This window comes from Ornithodoros turicata, chromosome 2, assembly GCF_037126465.1.
Source record: "Ornithodoros turicata isolate Travis chromosome 2, ASM3712646v1, whole genome shotgun sequence".
NCBI lineage: Eukaryota > Metazoa > Arthropoda > Arachnida > Ixodida > Argasidae > Ornithodoros > Ornithodoros turicata.
This window is the reverse complement of record NC_088202.1, coordinates 67,754,935-67,761,230: the sequence shown is the minus strand read 5'-3', so window position 1 is coordinate 67,761,230 and position 6,296 is coordinate 67,754,935. Positions and strand designations below refer to the sequence as shown.

Genomic DNA, 6,296 nt, shown 5'->3' with positions numbered 1-6,296 from the left:
AACCTTTTCAGTGACTTTCATTTTTCATCTTTCATGGCCATTTGTCGTAGAGACTGGAAGGTTCCCGGGTTTGAATACTGGTGCCGGCTGTGCTTTATTAGGTATTTCCTTGGTTTTCCTCAGACGTTTTCAGACATATGTCAGCAAAGGTCAATTAGAAGTCGGTCCAGGACGCACATTCCCCGAGGGCGTTAGTCGTGACGTCGTCCAGTTCTGTGAGGCCGAGAACGGCGAACCCTTTCACCGCCACCACCGTTTTCTTTTTCTTTTTTTTTTACGTTGATCATGTATAACTGCGGGCGAACTGCCACAATCCCTTAAACTTTTTTACTTCTCGTGCCACCTTGCAAAACGTTGCAAAATGAGGCGAGCATACCAGCGGCATAGCCAAGCGGGTTAAGGCGTCCCGCTCGTTCGTTGTAGCCATGGTCGTGCTGAAGACTGGGAGCTGGTGTGTTCGGATCCTACTACCGGGTATGCTGTCCGTGGTTTCCCCTGCTGTCGGCACAGTTCCCCCTGAAGGCGGTCCAGGACGCATACTAATCCCCCTGTCCCCCACTGTTACCTACTGTCCTCTCTTCATCTGTCACCATCTGCACGCCGCTCGTAGCCACAGTTGCTTCGCGACGCTAACACGGAATTTAAAAAAAGAGAGCCGCGCATGGAAAAAAGGGAGGAGAACATCGATTTGGTCACATCACATTTCCACTCTTCTATCACGACTTATTATTAAAATGACGTTTAACCTAGTTGACTTATTTATTTTAAAGACAAAAATCTAGCTCCCGTTATTACTTAAGACTACGCAATCCAAAATATCGAAATTTCATTCAAATACGTGTATAGGGCGTCCTGCAAGAATGCCTCAAGAATGGTAAAAGATGAAAGAAAAGATCAGTTCTCTCATGTTCAATGGTAAAAGATCGCGATGTCGTCAAACGCATAACCGGTTGGGGAATTAGTTGGGCGCTATCGACCCGTAAGCGAACAGAAATGGAAACAGCAATTTGGTAGATTGCAATGAAACATGAGTTCACAACTGGTCAGGTTCTGAAGTGTCATGTATTCCTGTGCCTCGACACGGCCCACAGAGGCCTGTGACCTTGAGTTGATTTCACCTGTGCCTACAATTACACAAGGCTTCTCGCAGGAGAGAATCGCCCGTTTATGATGGACACAGAAGACCTTAAAACTTTCTCTACAGATGTTAAAATAACCAAACACGCTTCTTCAGCTTCTCCGCTGAATCGATGTCGTTGATGTTGATGAAAAAAAAAAAAAAGATGAATCAAATATTTGGTCTCGTTCAACAGTGAATGCAAACAAATGCCCAACAGTCGCTCCATCGCGCACTGCGCAACATACTAACAATTGGGAAGAAGTAAAATGCGTTCTCCTGTTATCACCCTCACGTATCAGTCATGAGCTAGATACACTATTTCAAGCTTTGGCAGCCTCAGAGATATGTTCTTTTCCGAGTGACCGCGAAGGATGGACAGACAGAGAAAATGGGGGGGGGGGATCAACCTATTTGTAGCACTTTTGTATCACTCCTCCAATGCACTGCGAGGGTCCCGCGACGGTGATTTCAAGGGCGCCACGATTATACCGGCGTCCCGTAGCAACAGCCGGAGCGAGGAGGAAAGCCAGACGATGCCGCAGGGGAGGAGGTACACGATGACGTCAAAAGCGAGCGGGAAGGACATCCAGAGGAAACCCGGAAGACGAAGCCGTTGGAGCGCACGCCAGGACGCTTGCGAACTCTCGCTTGCTCGTTTTTCATTGCCTCTCTCTCTCTCTCTCAGGAGTTTTCCATCTCTCCCTTAGTCTGCTTCGGCTGATGTCTGGCAGCGCAGCGCTCGCTTCGTAGATTTTTGGATTAATCTAGCGAAATTCGCTCATGCAAGAGAAAAGTTTTGGAGTTTGGTCACAGAATAGCGTGAGAAAGATGCGAAACTCGCGAAGGGGATTGAGAAGCGCTTGTATGTTTTCGTTGTTTCGAGACCAAGAAAAGAGTTATCTTCTTACGAGAGGCAGCGGCAGCGAGGGTCTTTTTCGATTAAGACTTTAGCTGAACGAAGTTGATGTAGTTGTTATGATTGAATGAAAGCTCCGTACGCTGCGAAGGGTGGTTTTGATATTGCACTTCAGTAGACCAAAGCGAATAACTAGAAGCCATTCTTGAGATACGTGAGTCGCCTGAAAATATTGAAAGTTTAGAAAAGCACAAACCACAGTTGTGGGGTCCAAATTACCCGTCGGGGAAAAAAAGGGGGGAATGGAAAGTAATAGATCCCTTTATTTATGGAAATTGTACTTCGAGCGGTACGACGCAGAAAATTGCCGTGTAACCGTCAAATGTTTGGCGCCAGAGTAGGAACATATGATGAAGTTAGTAGTAATGTATCAGCTCAACTGGCCCACAACTCTCACAGTGGCCTGGACGCCATTAATGAGCAATTAGAGCTAATTGGGACCCCCCACAGTAATTAGGACCCACCAGGGAGTCATTACACTAATTGGGGCGCATCTAGGACGTGTCCAGACCACTGTGTGAGTTGTGGGCTAGTTGAGCTGATAAAAAATAAAAAAATAGGTAGAAAATAAAATAAAAAGATAGAAATAGAGTGGAGAGAAGGATTTTAATTGAAGATCAACGGCGCCATCTTGAAGAAAGCGGTCCGGAAAGGCCGCTGACCGTCGCTGAGCGACGGAGCACAGAGGCAGGTTGCAAAGCATCGCAGCACCAGTTCCGGACATCCTGTGACGTCAGCTGTGACGTCATCACGGCATGTCTGGGCAAGTTAGGACAGCTCTGGGCATGCAAGGAGAAAAACACTCGTAATACAGAGGCTGGAAAAGCAAGAGTATGCAAACCATCAATAGCTAACAACAAAAAAAAAATTAGTTACACAACAAATGAGCCCACCAGAACAGGAGCGCAGAACGATGCGACTGCTCCATCCGAGACGCAGGCAGAAACTGACTCGTAATGGTTTTTGTCCTCTATAAACCCCGCAGCTGCACCCCCTAGCGGTTACTTTCTCAACTAATCTCACAACAAAATTATTAAGAATCACGCCAGCGCTACTCCCGGTCCCAAGGCAGAAGATGATAGAAAATGGCGGAATGCCCGGACAACAGCAACCAGCACCCGACGTGCACGGGCACGTAAATCGCAAACAAAGCGGGAACAAAGTTGGCGAAAGCATTAGTTACACAACAAATCACCTCACCACAGTAGGAGCGCAGACCGATGCGACTGCTCTCGTCGACAGCCAGGGATCAAGTGACGACGGAGCGAACGACCGCACGTCTTCTCCCAACGAGAGCCAGAGGTGGACTGACGTAAGCGCCACTCTACGGGTGCTACGCATGCGCGCGCTCGTAGCGCCCTCTGCGCGCTCCTACCGTCACCTGCGAGAGGCTAAGTGAGAAGAGCATTCCTGCGCCCCCTGCTGGCCATTCTCATTGGTCGTGAGGCTAAGTGAGAAGAGCATTCCTGCGCCCCCTGCTGGCAGTCCAGACATCATCCTATTGTCTCAGGGCTACACTGTTTTTTTTCCACTAATGCTCCTTTGCTCAATCTACAATGAAGCCACGGTATGACGTCATCATGCACCTGCGTGGCTCAAGGACGCGTGCGCTCTAGACAGGGGACCTATTATTTATTGAATCACTATCCCATGATTATTTCCTTTATTCTTCTATAACGATTGAATAGGAAACTATTGCAGAAGAGCACCATGCATGAAAGCTGATCGTGGGAATTCCAAAGTCTTACTAAATGAGACTTGCAAAAGACCAAAATATCCTAACACGTAACTCCATCAACGACAAATAAGAGGACTAGGCACTCAACAAATCAACGCACGCAGAACTCAGGGCAGCACTATCGTCAAGACGACAATGTTCCTTGTCCAAAAAAAAAGACAAAATACAAAGCGTTAACAAAGGAAAGCATGCATATCGGGGCATGTCAGGACAAATTCGCACGACTGTTGGGCAACAGAGGAAAACGAACACTTGAACAGAGTGAAAAAGGCACTCACCATCATTTTTCCCGTTCACAGCATTCCCTCATTGTAAATCCGCTCGTCACAAAATCCACCTGCATCGTCGAACACCATTCACCAGTGACGAACCATACATCCACACCCCATCAGAGGCAGACAGAACCCCACCTAAGCTACGCTCTTCCACTGACGGCCAACGCCAGGATCATAATTACCGTGTCTACACCCGCCAGTGTCCAAGAGAGAAGTGAATCCTTGCGCCCCCTGCAGGCCAGTCTCATTGGTCGTGACGGCATCCTATTGTCTCAGGGCTACCCTGTTTTTTTCCACTAATGCTCCTCTAGACAAGGTCAACCTGAAACAATAGTCTCTCGGTATGCGGTCATCATGCAGGTGCGTGGCTCAAGGACGCGTACGCTCTAGACAGGGCACCTGTTATTTATTGAATCACTATCCCTAGATTATTTCCTTTATTCTACTATAATGATTGCGTAGGGAACTATTGCAGAAAAACACCATAGACAAGAGGAGATTGTAGCATTTCATTCCCAAAGTCTTACTGTACAGGAAAAAAAAAGGTTCAGCAAGACATAAAGTCACACACCTGTCCCCCTCGCGGTTACTCTCTGAACTAAATGAATCGCAAAATTATTAAGAACAGCTCTACTCCCATTCAAGGCAGCACTATCGTCAAGAATATGCCTTGTACAAAAAGAAAAAAAACTACATGCAGAAGGAAAGCATGTCAGAACAAGCCCAGGCATGGTCAGCACATGTTTGTCAGACAAGGGGGGAAAAAGCGAAAAGAAACAAAGAAGGAAACCAGCATCAAACTATTTCTAAGCACACGCACTCCTCTTATTCAAAAACAGTGCTCATCATAGATCTGCCCAGGACAATACACACTATTTTTCTGTTGCTACACTTTTTTCAAGTAACGGTCAACGCATTGCTACAGACTGCGTGACGTCATCACATCCTGTCTGAAGAAGACACCGGCAAAGACTCCTATTATTTATTGAATCGCAAGATTATTTCCTTTGTCCTACTCTTAATGACATTGATTCTCTCATTAAAATTCAACAAAAAAGCACCCCGCATATTAACGATTTTCACCCCAAAGGCTCATCATGGTCATTAGAATTACAGTAAACTACCACTGCTCCTTAAAATAATAAGTGAGACCACTCAACGTCACCTCCAGGCTTATGTAATACATGACCCTTTCTATGCTCATACATTCGTTGTCTGAGGCTACACCTGCGAGCAAAAACGCGCGGAAGCCGGGTGGGCAAAGTTCCATTCGCGCATTGCGAGCATAAAGGCGGGAAAGCACAAGACAGAACGCCTTTACGGGAACACGATGGCATTCCTATACTATATTAATGATTATTGCATTGCAGTTTAGAAAAACTACAACTAAACTATAATTTTAGGAGCCCATTAAAATTCAACTTTCTATGGAAACTATAATTGCCCTATTACTTGGATCGCTACTAATGAAGCGCTCCAATTTTTTCTCTCTTCCCATTTCAGCCTTGTCATGCAGTGAAGCCGACTCATATCCAAAATAATTAATTTACACTGAGGGTGCCGTGCTTCAGGAATTCCTATCCTGCGTTCAGATGCAAGCATTTATTCACGGATACAGCTGACTTCCTCAACATACCCAGCTCCTAACAACATCTATCAAACAATCAGAGAAACCCACTTCTCAGCTGCACCATGCGACTTTCTTCTGCGTAAAATCGGTGATTTGAGGAAGAGAGCAGCGAAAAATTGCGCGCACTTGTGCTTGACTTAAAAAAACCTGAAGCATATGCCAATAAACCAAGAAAAAGACACTCATGTCTGGTATCTGATAGTGCCACATACACAGACGCATTGTCGCAAAGAAAGCACAGGACAGTGATACACAAATTTCCTTAGGTGAGCAGGGAAAAGGCTTAAGACCTCAGGAATAATAGCAGAGTCACTGGACATCGCTACGCGGCTAACACAAGATAACAAGATAATAGCGGCGGGTAAAATTGCAACACTGCTAAACAAGCCCCAACATGCCATCATGACGTCGCAAACCAGGAAAAAGAAGCACGCGCGCGCACACAGCAGCTTAGGAATGCACAAGGAGAGGTGCTTTATAGGAATTTCTACTCCACACACTCAGATACCAGCATTTCTGCACAATACCTATAACGGCTGACTTCCTCAACATATCGAGGAAAGCGAATACTAACACTCAACATATAACAAAAAACAAACAAATTCCATTCTCATGAA

At 46.0% G+C, this 6,296-nt stretch overlaps 1 long non-coding RNA gene across 1 annotated transcript; it reads right to left on the bottom strand.

The window, feature by feature from the left end:
• Nucleotides 1-2,623: 2,623 nt before the first annotated feature.
• Nucleotides 2,624-6,180, bottom strand: LOC135383667 (uncharacterized). Its single transcript, XR_010419992.1, has 2 exons — nt 3,237-6,180; nt 2,624-2,815 (listed from the first exon to the last, which is right to left on the bottom strand). It is a non-coding gene; the product is annotated as an uncharacterized LOC135383667 (long non-coding RNA).
• Between the last annotated feature and the right edge of the window lie 116 nt (nt 6,181-6,296).